The sequence below is a fragment of the Ahaetulla prasina genome, chromosome 3 (genome assembly GCF_028640845.1).
Source record: "Ahaetulla prasina isolate Xishuangbanna chromosome 3, ASM2864084v1, whole genome shotgun sequence".
NCBI classification, from domain to species: domain Eukaryota; kingdom Metazoa; phylum Chordata; class Lepidosauria; order Squamata; family Colubridae; genus Ahaetulla; species Ahaetulla prasina.
The window spans coordinates 116018836-116034842 of record NC_080541.1 but is presented as its reverse complement, the minus strand read 5'-3'; positions in this window follow the sequence as shown (position 1 = coordinate 116034842).

Below are 16007 nucleotides of genomic sequence, written 5' to 3'. Positions count from 1 at the left end.
GTACTGCATACAGACTTGTTTGGTATAAATTACCAATTTCTTCAACATGATGGAGTTGGGTCTTTATTATCTCAAACACTGATCTGGGGCAGGCTGACAGGTGCCATACTGCCATCTATGGAACATTTTATACATATTTTCTTTATAGGCTACTGCCATTGTTAATTTATAGTTTTTATCCCACAATTTGTCCCACTTTTCTAATTCTATATTGTGCCCAAATTCTTTTGCCCTACAGATCATCGTTTCTTTTACTGTTTCATCTTCCATTTTGTATTTTAAGAGGAAATTGTAAATTTTTGTGATCATTCCCCCCCCTCCTGATCCTAATAGAATTTTATCTATATCCAATTGTTCTCTATGCCATATTGCTCCTGAACTTTTTTGAATCTGGTTTTTATTTGTAGATATGGCCACCATTCCATGTTTAGTCCTTGTTGTTTCAAATCTTGGACTGATTTTAATTCCCCTTTTTTATTGAGTAGCTCTGCATATCTTATCATTTTACTTAAGTCCATGGTATTTGGGTGTAATATTGCTTCCATAGTTGATAGCCAAACTGGGACTTTCGTATAATGATCCTTCTTAATTTTCTCCCAAACTTGTAAAAGGGCATTTCTTAATAAATGTCTTTGAAAATATGTATGGTATTTATTTTTCCCGTCCCAGAGAAAACTGTGCCAACCAATCTGGAAATCATGGTCTTCTATCGTTAATACTCATTTATTTTGTAGCTGGATCCATTCTTTAAGCCATGTTAGCATTGCGACCTGATAATAGAGCTCCCAATTTGGGAGACTAAAGCTGCTTCTACTTCTACTATCTTGAAATATTTTGAATTTAATACAAGGTTTCTTCTGACTAAACGAATTTTGATGTGATTTTTTTAATTGTTTGAAGAAATTTTTCTCTAATTTAATCAGTATAGTTTGAAACAGATATAACAATCTGGGTAGTATGTTCATCTTTATCGTTGAAATTCTACCAATCAACAATATTTGCAATTTGGACCAGGTTTCTAAACCCTTTTGAATTTTTTGTAGCAGTGTGTCATAATTATCTTTTTTTATTGTGGTGCATTTTGCCAACATCTCTTATTCCTAAATATTTAATTTTTTTGACTCTTGTAATCCCCACTTTCTCCGCTAATTTCTCAATTTGTTTTTTTGTTAGGTTTTTGGTCAACATTTTAGTTTTGTCCTTGTTTATTTTGAGCCCTGCCACTTTACCAAATTGATTTATATCTTCGAATAATAATTGTCCGGATTCTAGGGGCTCCTCAATAATGAATACCAGATCATCGGCAAATGCTTGGACTTTGTATTCCTGTGATTTAATTTTTAATCTTTTTATGTCTGAATTCTCTCTAATTTGTGACATTAATATTTCTATGGATAGAATAAATAATAAGGGGGACAGAGGGCATCCCTGTCATACTCCTTTTTCTATATTAAAGCTTTCTGTATATTGACCATTTATAATTATTTTTTGCTCTCTGGGTAGAATAAATTGCTCTAATCATTTCTATAAAGTTTTTCCCCCAATTCATTATTAATTGGTTGATCATAAAGTCCCAGTTCACGTTGTCGAAAGCTTTCTGCACTTCTAAGAATATCAGAGCTACTTGCTTATCTGGGTGGGCTTCATAATATTCAAGTACATTTATGATGGTTCTCATGTTATTTTTGATCTGTTGGGCAAAAAAACATTTTGATCTGATTTAATAATTTCATTTAATATACCTTTAATCCTCTCTGCTATTATGGCCATAAATATCTTGTAATCAGCATTTAACAGCGAGATTGGCCTATAGTTCTGAATCTTCTGTTTTTCAGTATTGCTTTTGGGGATAAGTGTTATTAAAGCTTCTGTCCAGAATTTTGGTATCTTTGCAATCTCTAATACTTCATTATATATTTGTAATAATAAATTATTCTTGAAAATCCTTATAAAATTCAGCCGGGATTCTGTCTGGCCTTGGAGTTTTGTTATTTTTTTGTTTTTGTATTGCCCTTTTCAACTTAGCTGTCGTTATTTTCCCATTTAATGTTTCTTTAATTAGATCTGGTATAGTTGGGTGGCTCCTCTCTCTTAAATATCTCTTAACTTGATTTTCATCTATTTTTTCTTGTCTATACAAGGCTTGAAAGTAATTTGTCTCTATGGTTTTTATTTTGTCTTTCTGAAAGTGCATTGTCCCTTCATCATCTTCTAAATTTTGTATTAATTTCTTTTCCTTTTCTTTTTTTAATTTGTCAGCAAGCCATCTACCCAGTTTGTTGTCATTTTCGAAATAATTTTGTCTGACTGCTCTAATCTTTTGTGCCACTTCTTCCTGTGTAATTAGATTTAATTTGTGTTTGGTAATTTCTTTCTGTTCTTTGATTTCCTGATTTAAGGGTTGTTCTTGTAATTTAAGATCTAATTTTCCCAGTTTTTCCAAAAGACACAGACTTCAGAGAATAATTAGAACTGCAGAAAAAATAATTGCTACCAACCTGCCTTCCATTGAGGACCTGTATACTGCATGAATCAAGAAGAGGGCCGTGAAAATATTTACAGATCCCTCACATCCAGGACATAAACTGTTTCAACTCCTACCCTCAAAACGACGCTATAGAGCACTGCACACCAGAACAACTAGACACAAGAACAGTTTTTCCCCGAAGGCCATCACTCTGCTAAACAAATAATTCCCTCAACACTGTCAAACAATTTACTAAATCTGCACTACTATTAATCTTCTCATCATTCCCATCACCAATCTCTTTCCACTTATGACTGTATGGCTGTAACTTTGTTGCTGGCAATCCTTATGATTTATATTGATATATTGACCATCATTTGTGTTGTAAATGTTTTTTTTTTTATTGAAAGAGTTTTAAAAAACAAAAACATTTTCCCCCTTTTCCCCCCTCCCTCCCAAAAAAAACCCCTCCCCCCCCCCGGCTTCCCGGGTCAATCACAAGGTATTGTTATACATAAACCAAACATAGAATAAAATTTTCCCTTCCAATCCAAATAACCACATCCAAAGCTTTTCATCTCCCAACCCCCTCCCCATTACATAAAATAACTTTCTAATTATTCAAAGGCAATCTGATATTTCTTAATCTGATATCTGTTTTGTAGATAATCAATCCATTTTTTCCATTCAATTAAATATCTTTCCTGCGTATTGTCTTTTAAAAACGCTGAGATTTTAGCCATCTCAGCCAAATTAATAACTTTCAGTATCCATTCTTCTATTGTAGGTATCTCTTCTTTCTTCCAGTATTGTCCAATCAACAGTCTTGCTGCTGTTATTAAATTCAGAATCAATTTAGTCTCAATCCCTGTACAATCCGTTATAATTCCCAAAAGGAAAAATTGTGGCAGGAACTTTATCTTCTTCTTCAGTACATTTTGAATAATCCACCAAATTCTTATCCAAAAGACCTTAATTTTCTTGCAAGTCCACCAAATATGAAAATATGTAGCGTCATCACAATCACACCTCCAACATTTCACTTGGATATTAGGATACATACATGATAATTTTTTGGGATCTAAGTGCCATCTATAAAACATCTTATAAAAATTTTCCCTTAAATTCTGTGCTTGTGTAAACTTAACATTTCTAACCCAAATTTTCTCCCATGTTTCCAACTGGAGGAGGTTCTCTTATCCCTTCTTGTATCAATTACTCCATTCCAGTCTCCTAATAAAATAAACGAAGTATAATCCCAGAGGGTCAACCTCTCATGTAACATTTTGTAAAACTTTTCTTGTTGCTGATTAGGTGCATAAATACCTATCAGCAAAGTCTTTTTTGCATCTATCACCAGTTCAATAGCAATAAATCTTCCTTGAATATCTGCCTCAATTAACTTAGCTGGTATATCCTTCCTGATATATACAACAATTCCATGCTTCTTTTCCAAAGCTGATGCAACAAAATGGTTACCCAATTTTGAATTAATTAAATATTTTTGGTCTGATAATTTTATATGTGTCTCTTGCAAACAAATCACATCATTTTTAAATTGTTTCAAGTAGTGAAATATTTTCCTTCTTTTCTGAGCTGAATTCCATGACAAGATTCTATTTGCCATTACTGGCCTCCTGAAGCTTTGAAGCAGACAACGGAAGCTCCTCCTCCGGTATCTTCCGTCTAGCTCCTCCCACAGCTTCCATACTGGGATCCTGGCTTTTACTTTGAGACTGTTGCTCTTCTTTACGCTTAAGGGCTCCTCTTGTCACCCTTTGCTCTTGTGGTTCCTCTGATACTGGCAGCAATGAAGGCTCTTGGATCACCACGCCTTCTTGAATCTCTTGAAGTTTTTCTATCACTTCTATTTCGACTTTCAAAACTGTAGAAAGAAAATCCTTTGCCTTTAAAACAGTGTCAATTCTATATCTCCTTCCTTGATAGAATACTGTCAGTCCAACTGGCACCTCCCATCTGAATTGAATCTGATGTTTTTTAAGTTCTTGTGTAAAAAAAGCAAATTCCTTCCTATCTCTTAACATCTTTGAAGGAATCTCTTTCAACACCTTCAGCTCCTGTTCTCCAATTTTTAAAGTTGTTTGATATGAAACTTGCAGAATCTGATTTCTCATAGTCCTTTTCACAAAATAAACCACAATGTCCCGAGGAAGCTTTCTCTGTCTTGCAATCCAGGAATTAACTCTATATATTTTATCAATTTGGTAAGCTACCTCTTGGGGTTCCACTTCAATAAATTCAGCCAATGCTTCTGATATAATTTTTCTTAAGTCTTCTCCTCGCTCTTCTTGCATACCACGAATTCTAAGAGCTCCTTCCATAAGTTTATATTGTAATATCACAACCTGATCTTCATTTTGATCCACTTTTTTCTGAACACCTTTCATTTTGTCTTCTAAATGCTTATTTGACTGAGAGATCTGTTGCATTTCCACTTCCAATCCCTCAATTTTTTTACTCAGTCCTTGAACTGCCATGAGAATATCTTCTCTTATTTTTGCATTAAAATTCTCCATCATCTCTTTTTGCCTATCTTCAGAAAGTTTTAATTGTTCTTTCAATATTTCCTCAAGACTTGGTTCAGATCCCCTTCTCCCAGAAGGCTTTAAAGGTTTAGCTGCCATTCTGTCTTCAAAAGAATCAGGAATTCAAACTTAATAACTTTCCTTCCCTCCTTTCAGTATAAAAAAACTCTGTTTGTAACAATCCACAAATAACGCTACTTCATCGTAGTAAAAAAATTTTACTTTCACTTTCAGACACCATTTTAAAAGTCAATTAACAAAGACAAAGAAAGGTTTCAAGTTTCAAAAAGGGAGTCGGTACTTGCCGTGCTGATTCTACATCAAAGATCGAACGCTTGTGAAATTCCCGTCTGCTTAGAAAATCAATCAATTTAATAAGTCCTTTTGAGCAGAAGCAACATTCCCACTCCTTTTTCCTGATAAAAACAGGAGCGTGTTGAAGTTGGAGGGAGTGGAATTCGATGGGGTCATAAATCCAGGAAAATTCGCTCTTGAGAGCAAACCCCCTGTCAGACCTGCCACTCTTCCACAACTCTGATAACCTCTTTCGCCCAGAGGGTATGCTAAGCTCAGTGAACAGTGATTTTTTTTTCTGTTTCACTGACTTTTACAATCTTCTAACACGGAGTGCTCTGTTAGAGCACCCAGCAGGAGGGTGACGTCACTGGAGCCTTCTTGTGTTGTAAATGTTGTACCTTGATGAAGGTATCTTTTCTTTTATGTACACTGAGACCATATTTATTTATTTATTTATTTATTTATTTTTTTATTCAACACTGTCAAACAATTTACTAAATCTGCACTACTATTAATCTTCTCATCATTCCCATCACCAATCTCTTTCCACTTATGACTGTATGGCTGTAACTTTGTTGCTGGCAATCCTTATGATTTATATTGATATATTGACCATCATTTGTGTTGTAAATGTTGTACCTTGATGAAGGTATCTTTTCTTTTATGTACACTGAGACCATATTTATTTATTTATTTATTTATTTATTTATTTATTTATTTATTTATTTATTTATTTATTTATTAGATTTGTATACCACCCTTCTCCCGAAGGACTCAGGGCGGTTAACAGCCAGTTAAAAGACACATATAATACAAATTTAAAAACAATATAAAAAACTAATTCAATTAATAGCCAAAAAACTAAAATAAAAATAAAAACCCCATTAAAAACTGCAGTTAGGCTAGCCCTGCACGATGGAACAAGAAAGTCTTCAGCTCGCGGCGAAGGGTCTGGAGGTCGGGGAGTTGACGAAGCCCCGGTGGCAGCTCATTCCAGAGGGCAGGAGCCCCCACAGAGAAGGCCCTCCTCCTGGGGGCCGCCAGTCAACATTGTTTGACCGACACCACCCTGAGGAGGCCCCCCCGTGGGAGCACACAGGTCAATGGGAGGTTATTGGTGGCAGTAGGTGGTCCCGTAAGTAACCCAGTCCTATGCCATGGAGTGCTTTAAAGGTGGTGACCAACACCTTGAATTGCACCCGAAAGACCACCAGATGCCAGTCCAGACCGTGCTGGAGTGGTGTCACATGGGAACCACGAGGCGCTCCCTCTATCACCCGCGCAGCCGCATTCTGGACCAGTTGGAGCTTCTGGGTGCCCTTGCACCAAGACAAATTCCTTGTGTGTCCAATCACACTTGGCCAATAAAAAATTCTATTCTAGACTTCCGGTGGTTTCGTTTTCCCCGAGAAGGACGCCTGGAATGGCGTCCCGAACTGAGATTCTGTAAAAGCTGGTGAAACAGCGGGAGAACGACTGTTAGCCAGCTTCAAAGCTTTTCTCTGGGTGAAAGAGAATTAGCCAGAGCGGCTGGATAGCAGAAGATTGCCCCAGGGGCTCTGCTTTCTTATGCAGAGTCTCGGACGGCTGCCTGCATAACCCAGCCCCCTCCAGACTCGGCTCGATCCTGTTAATTAAGCAGGACAAGAGGAAAACGCCCACCTCTGCTCAATTGATTCCGTTTTGAATAACTTCAAGCAGACGGGGACAAATACAAGCGATCGATTACTGGGAAGCAAGAAGAGAGCTGACTTCTACTCCTTTTAAAAGGGAAAACTTTTTCTCACTTGAACTTAGTGAAGGAAGAAATGGCGTCTGAAAGGAAGTGGATTGGAGGCTGCTTGTGAGAGAAAGCGAAGTTTGTCTTTGTGGATTTTAGCTGAATAGAAGCTTTCCAGAGGAGGCAAGGTGAAAGTTTTTATTTTACAACTTTAATTGGAGACTTTTTGAGACTTTGAGATTTACTAATTTTAATTAGAGACTTTACTTAAATTAAAATGGCTTCTAAGCCACCAAAAGCTCCCATGACGAGAAGGGGGTCTGAAACTAATTTAGAAGATATATTAAAGGAACAGAACAGAGTTTCTGAAGAGCGATTTAAAGAAATTATGAATAATATTCATGGTGTGAAGGATCAACTTAGGAAAGAAATTAAAGAGACTAATAAAAAAATTAGAGAAGATTTATTGATGGTTTTTCAAGGTTTGGCAAAAAATTTGGAAGTAATGGAGGATAAAGTGGAAGTAATTAGTCAAGCAAATCAGTATTTGGATAATAAAGTTGGAGAGCTTCAAAATAAAGTGGATAAAAATGAGGATCATGTGGTGGTATTGCAATATAGAGCATTGGAGAAGGCTTTGAGAATTAGGGGTCTTCAAGACCGAAAGGAAGAAGACCTTAAAAAAGTTATATCAGAAGCCGTAGCTGAAATGTTAGGCATGGACCCTCGAGAAGTTCATTTTCAAATTGATAAGGCATACAGGGTTAATTCTTGGGTAGCGAGGCAGAAAAAGCTTCCAAGAGATATTGTAATTTATTTTTTAACTTCTACAATAAGAAATCAGATTTTGCGAGACGACTTCCGGTATCCAGCGGCAACGGACGTCTGGAAGGCTTCTCCTGCCTCCAGCGCCCGAATCCGGCCGCCGCCGAGGCCCTCAGGGGCCAGGTGTTCCGAAAAGGACACCTGCCGCACGGACGGCTCGCCAGGGGTCTCCCAGCCGACATACAGGACTGTGGGGACCGATGCTGGCGCGTCCTAGGCTCGGCGGGGTTCGGAGGCCACAGGCCGCGGCCATTATTTTGGTCGCCTGGGCGCTGTGCCCGTGACACCGGGCATTGGATTTATAACTGCAGCAGCCTGGTGGTGAACAGGGCACGGAGAAGAATTGAGGAGGAGAAGGAAGGAATATCGGTAAACGTGGTGGACTGCTCCGGAGTGCGGGGGTTTTCTCCCCTGCGGTTGGAAGGAGCACGAGTTATTCTGGAGAGAGGAGAACTTAAAATAAGAAGATTACCGGTTTTGTGGAGCTCTGGAGAGAAGAGGTGATGGAGAAATTTAGGAGGGAAGGTTTGAGGCCCCCCCTCCTTCTGGGGAACAGTGGTGGCGTCCAGCTTCCGCCTTCACTATGAGAATTTTGATGGCATCACTTCCCCTCCGCTTCCTGGTTGGCTAACTGTACTCTGGACTCGTTGCTCCTGTGAGTGCCCCCTGGTGGATCCGGAGGAAATTACAAGGATACCGTGCCTGCCTGAGGATTTTGTATTTTTTTTTTCCCTTAATGGCAAAAGGTCAGAGACCAACTGCTGGAGAGATGGAGAGAATTTTGGAAAAGTTATCTAATATGGACAAGAAATTGGATGAAATAAGAGCAGAAATTGTGACTATCCAAAAGGATTTAAAGGATACTCAACAAGTTTCAGCAGAAAACAAGCAGAAAGTGGAAGGTTTGGAGGGTGAGATGCGGGCAGTGCAGAAAAGAGAGGAGACGACAGGCAATGCTGTGCTTGGACTACAGATGGATAAAATGTCTTATTTCCTTAGGTTTCAAAATTTGGAAGAAGTGGACCAAGAAGACTTGAGAGATGTTGTGACTAAATTGTTGGGAGAATTTCTTGGGAGAGGTGTTGATTTCATGAATTGGGATGTGGATCGAGTTTATAGAGTTAATTCGCAATATGCACGCACGCATGCAGTTCCCAGAGAGGTTCATGTCAAATTTGTGAGAAGAGAGACGAGAGATGAAATTCTTAGAAAACATAGGAGTGGGGCACTGATTTACAGGGGCAGGAGATAGCCATTCTGAGGCAGATTCCCAGACAGGTACGTGAAAAAGAAAGAAATATTATTTTTGTCAAGCAAATTGTACCAGAAGGAGTGGGCTTCAGATGGCTGATGCCAGAGGATTGATGATTTTCCGGGAGGGCATTACGAAAAAAATCAGTACAATTGCGGAGGCTACGGCCTATGTGGAGGAACACAAAGCCTTCCTGGAATCAGATGACCCAGGAATTGAAGAAGGGGAGGTTATAGATCATGGGGCTGAAGCGGCTGCCGCTGTTGCGGCCCTGGAGTTGGGTCAGGCTGAACCCAGAGTTCTGAGATCCAAAACTAGGAAGTGATAAAGATATTTGGGATTGTGTTGGTTTTCCTTATTCTCTTTTGTACGATATTCTGTTTATTCTTGACTCTTCTTTATTACGTATTTAAAATTTGCAAACTTAGCTACTTCGTGTCACCTGCTTGCCTTATGGCTGTTGTATGTGTTAAAAAATTTGAGTAAAATTCTTATTTTAGATAAGAAAAATGAAAATTTACCATACCTGATATGTATTTGTATAAACCTTTTTTGACTAATAAAAACTTTTTGAATAAAAAAAAAAAAAAAAAAAAAAAAAAAAAAAGAAATCAGATTTTGCAAGCTACATACCAAAAGAAATTGCAAATAGCGGAACAGGAGGTGTTGGTTTTGAAAGAGATCCCTGCTAAAATGTTAAAGGATAGAAGGGATTTTAGGTTTTTTACACAAGAGCTTAAGAAGCATCAGATTCAATATAGATGGGAGGTTCCAATTGGTTTAACAGTATTTTTTCAAGGCAGGAGATATCGAATTGATACTGAACTGAAAGCAAAAGATTTTCTTTTTAATGTATTGAAAGTGGATGTAGAAACAGTGGATAAAAGTCTTCAAGAGAAACAGAGTGGGGAAGCTGAAACTGCACCTGTGATATCAGTCCCTCAAGAACAATCTCAGGAACAAAGAGTGACAAGGGGAGCTATTAGGCGTAAGGAGATGGAGGAACGACTTCAAAGACAAGAATGGGATTCTACTACTGAAGCTGTGGGAGGAGCCAAGCCGAAGAGTGAGGGTCTTCAGCTAATTGCTCAGAAGCTTCAAGAGGCCAGAGATGGCAAATAAATTTTTGACATGGAATGTTAATGGTTTAAATTCAGCACAGAAAAGAAGAAAAATATTCCATTATTTGAAACAATTTAAAAATGATGTGATATGTTTGCAAGAGACACATATAAAATTATCAGATCAGAAATATCTGATTAATTCGAAATTAGGTAAACATTTTGTTTCTTCTGCTCGAATAAGAAAAATGGTATAGTTATATATTTGAAGAAAAATATATCAAGTAAATTAATTGAAACGGACATTCAAGGAAGATATATTGCTATTGAATTGATTTTAGAAGGAAAAAAGACACTTGTGATTGGCATATATGCACCTAATCAACAACAAGAAAAATTTTATAAATTGTTACATGAAAAATTGACTTTTTGGGACTATAAAACATTTATTATATTAGGGATTGGAATGGTGTAATGGACATTAGAAAAGATAAAAGAACTCTTTCTAAGAAAATTCCTATGCATGCAAAATTGCCTAAATCTTTTTGATTTGATGGAAGATTTTGAGTTGAAAGATATATGGAGAAGGCAGAATTTTGATGATAGAGATTATACTTATTTTTCGGATAGGCATCAATCTTTTTCACGTATTGATTTTATATTAATTACCAATGACTTGCTTTCTAGGGTTAGGAAAACAAAGATATTTCCAAGGTGTTTAACTGATCATAGTCCGGTATGGATGGAGTTGCAATATGAAGGTGGAAGAAGATCATGGAGAATAAATGAAAATTTGTTTAGATATGAGGATAATGTAAATCAATGTAAAAAACAAATGAAAGAATTTTGATTATAATTTGGGAAAGGAACTTGATAGAAATGGTGTGGGACGCGAGCAAGGCCTTTATGAGAGGAAACTTGATATATATTAATAGTAGACAGAGGAGAAAACTACAAAAACAGCGTAGGGATTTAGAAGAGGAAATTCAGAGGAAACAACAATTATTGGTACATAATCCACATGATTTAAAAACTATTGAGGCGATAAAGATATTACAGAGTCAATTTAATATGTTAATGGCAGATCAGGTGGCAACCAATATACAATATGCTAAACATAATACTTTTTGTAATGCCAATAAATCAGGGAGGTGGTTGGCTTATATGTTAAGGAAAAGACAGAAAGCACGTACTATTGAAGGAATTGAATACAAGGGTAAAGTGCGATTTCAACAGGATAAAATTAAAAAAGCTTTCTTGGAATATTATACAAATTTATATGCCAGAGATACAATATTGAATATGGATATTGATAAATATTTGAAAGAATATAAGGTTAAAGGTTTAACTAATGAACAAAGGAAGAGTTGAATCAGCCCATAACTTCTGAGGAAATTTTTTCGGTAATAAAGCAATTAAAAATAGGGAAACCCCCGGGCACAGATGGACTTACAGCAATATATTATAAAAAGTTACAGGATGAGATAGTTGGTCCACTTATGGAGTTATTCAATCAGATATTGAGGGGAGGAGGAGTACCACCATCATGGAGGACTACTTTTATTTCATTGATACCAAAAGAGGATCAGGATTGTACTAAGCCTGGGAATTATAGACCAATTTCTCTCTTGAATAATGATTATAAGATTTTTGCAAAAATAATGGCAAATAGGTTAATGGAAATTGTACAACAAAGGATCCACACTGACCAGTCTGGTTTTATAAAAGGGAGACAAATGAGGAATAACGTTAGGCAGATAGTGAATATATTGGAATACTTGGAAAAGAAAAATCAGATTCCGCAGCGTTTATATTTTTGGATGCAGAGAAAGCTTTTGATCGTTTGCATTGGGAATTTTTATTTAAATTAACAGACAAAATGCAATTTGGAAATGGTTTTATACGAATACTTAGGGCAATTTATGGAGAGCAAACAGCTCAGATAATAATTAATGGTAGTTTGACAGATAGTTTTAAAATTGCGAAAGGAACAAGGCAGGGTGTCCTTTATCACCTTTATTGTTTATTTTATCTTTGGAACCTTTATTGGATAAGATAAGAGAGTTAAGGGAGATAGAGGGTATTAGAATTAGAAGATATGAATATAAAGTCAGAGCATTTGCAGATGATTTGGTTGTTATGTTGACTCAGCCTATAAATTCGAGTGTATATTTGTTGGAAGTAATTAATCAATATGGAAGGGTCTCAGGGTTTAAAGTGAATCAAAATAAAACAAAAGTGTTAACCAAAAATATGATTAAGAACCAGAAAGAAAAACTAGAGGAAATAACAGGATTTGAAATTGTAAAAAAGGTTAAATATTTAGAGTCTTTCTTACATCATCAAATGGAAAATTGTATAAGAATAATTATGATGTGTTATGGAAAAAAATTCAGAAGGAAATGAATACCTGGAAAAATTACAATTATCTTTGTTAGGAGAATAGCAGCTATAAAAATGAATGTTTTGCCTAAATTCTTGTTCTTGTTTCAGATGATACCAATAATTAAGAAAGATAAAAATTTGGATGAATGGCAGATTGGAATTAATAAATTTATATGGGAAGGGAAAAAAGCGAGAGTCAAAATGAAAATAATGCAAGATACACGGGAAAGAGGAGGATTAAAATGCCTAATTTAAAATTGTATTATGAAGCAGTTGTTCTTTCGGTATTAAGTGATTGGTTTAATTTGACGGAGGAAAGGATTTTGAATATAGAAGGTTATGATTTATTATATGGTTGGCATGCATATTTATTGTATGATAAGAAAGTAGATAAAGCTTTTAAGAATCATGTGTTGAGAATTTCTCTTCTGTGTCTGGAAAAAATTACAATTATCTTTGTTAGGAGAATAGCAGCTATAAAATGAATGTTTTGCCTAAATTCTTGTTCTTGTTTCAGATGATACCAATAATTAAGAAAGATAAAAATTTGGATGAATGGCAGATTGGAATTAATAAATTTATATGGGAAGGGAAAAAAGCGAGAGTCAAAATGAAAATAATGCAAGATACACGGGAAAGAGGAGGATTAAAAATGCCTAATTTAAAATTGTATTATGAAGCAGTTGTTCTTTCGGTATTAAGTGATTGGTTTAATTTGACGGAGGAAAGGATTTTGAATATAGAAGGTTATGATTTATTATATGGTTGGCATGCATATTTATTGTATGATAAGAAAGTAGATAAAGCTTTTAAGAATCATGTGTTGAGAATTTCTCTTCTGCGTGTCTGGAAAAAATATTATTATAAGTTAAATTACAAAATTCCTATATGGGCATGTCCTAGGCACGCAGTAGAGAATATAAATATAGAACAGGAACAAGAAATGATTACTTATAAAGATCTTTTATACAATGAGAGGGAAATTTACAACTAAAATCTTTGGATACATTAAAAGAAGAAGGGAGGAATTATACTTGGTTTCAATATGGACAGTTAAAGGCTAGATGGAAAGAAGATCAGAAAATTGGTATCATTCAAAATGAAGAAAATTTGGTTAAACAAATTAGAAATCAAACTCAGGGGCATATAAAGAGATTGTATACTGTGTTGATAGAAATAGATTCTGAAAGAGATTTAATAAAGGATTGTATGATAAAATGGGCACAGAATATTCAAGAACCAATAATGTTGGAAACATGGGAAAAAATTTGGGTTAGAAATGTTAAATTTACATAGCGCAGAATTTAAGGGAAAAATTTTATAAGATGTTTTATAGATGGCATTTAGATCCTAAGAAATTATCATGTATGTATCCAGATATGCAAGCGAAATGTTGGAGATGTAATTGTGATGATGCTACATATTTTCATGTATGGTGGACTTGTAAGAAAATTAAGTCTTTCTGGATAAGAATCTGGTGGATTATGCAGAATGTTTTGAAGAAGAAGATAAAGTTCCTACCGCAATTTTTCCTTTTGGGAATAACAACGGACTGTACAGTGATTGAGACTAAGTTGATTTTGAACTTAATAACAGCAGCACGACTGTTGATTGGACAATATTGGAAGAAAAAAGAATTACCCACAATAGAAGAATGGATATTGAAAGTTTCCAATTTGGCTGAGATGGCTAAAATCTCAGCCTTCTTGAAAGACAGTACTCAAGAAAAATATTTAAATGAATGGAAGAACTGGATTGATTATATTCAAAATAGATATCAGATTAAGAAATTTCGGATTGCTTTTGAATGAAGGATGTTATTTTGATTTTAATGGAAGAAGTCAGGTTATGTGAGAGAGAAAGATTATAATTGTGTTAGATTTTAAAAATTTAATGTATGAATGTTTTGTTTAAGGAACTATACCTTGTGTTTGCTCCGGGAAGTCCGGGGGGGGGAGGGGGGTTTAGGAGGGAGGGGGGGAGGGGGGAAAAATTTAATTGTTGTAAAACTATTTTAATTTAAAAAAAAAAAAAATTCTATTCTATTCTATTATTTTTATTTCTTTGGGCTGTATATGCAATAGATATACCCCTCACATATGCTTTCAGTGTGTCCCATAGGTTTTGAGTGGTAGCTTGTTTGTTCCAATTTTTTAAAAAAATAATTCTAATTCTTTTTTTATATATGTAGTATAACCTTTTTCTTTAATCACCCTCTGGTTCATGGTCCACCTCCCTTTCTTCTTTATTTCTCCTTTCCATTTAATTTTTATTGGACCGTGGTCTGCCCAGATGTTCGTTGTAATATCTATTACATTCATACCATGTCTATTCTGGACCACTATTGGTGGGGATTGGAGAAGAAAGTATACTGAGTCTTTTGTGGATTATTTTCTCTCCATGTATCTTTTAAATTTAATTCTTGGACCATATCAAAAAATACCATTGGTAGGAATTTCCTATCATAATTTTTTTGGTTCCTGTTTTATAGTCTTTTTTTGGGCCTACCATTCCGTTAAAATCTCCTAGTATATAAATATTATCAAATTCTAATGTTAGTAATTGTTTGTATAATTTGCTATAATATTCTTTCTGTCTTATATTTGGTGCATATATAATTGCAATGACTACACTTTTTTGTTTTATGTAAATTTCTATTAATAATGTCCTTCCCTCTTTGTCTGCAAACAATTGTTTGGGCCTTAGCCATTCCTTTATATATGCTGCTATTCCCCGTTTTTTTGATTCAGCTAATGATGTAAATAATTTTCATAGCTTAAAGGCTTCCAAAATACAACTTTTTTCCTTTTATACATGCACTTCCTGTAGGCATATGATATCCATATTTAATTTTTGTAACTTAGTTATTGTCTGTCTTTTTATGGGTGAATTTAATCCGTTTATGTTAACTGAAAACAGATTCACCTCTTCTTCCATCTTGCTACTTATTAGTCCGTCTTGCTACCCTTTTGGTGTCTCGTCTGTACTACTCCTCTTTCTTGGGGTCCCTGTTTTGTTGCCTCTTTCAGTTCTTGGACTGTTTCAATTTCTTCTGTCAGGTGTTCCTCTTGGCTCCTTGATTCAAGTTTCTCCCTGCTGTCCTATTCTTCTCCAAAACATTGTCATAGAATTCCTGTCTATTCTTTTTTTTTTCCTGCCAGGATATTAACATTCCTTCAGGGACTAACCAACGAAACATAATTCTTTGTTTTATTAATTTTGAGGAGAGAAACTGATAATTCCTTCTTTTGTCTTTTTGGTAATTGTTTTAGTGTAATGATTTCCTTTCCCTTATAAATTATTTGTTCTTCTCTCGTTCTTCTGTAAATTTCATCCCATACTGATTTTTTTGTGAACCTTACATGAACTTCACAGGGGAGCCTATGTCATCACTCATAGTTGGTGTGTACACAATATGCTTCATCAATATTGTTTTGAATTTCCTGTTTATTCA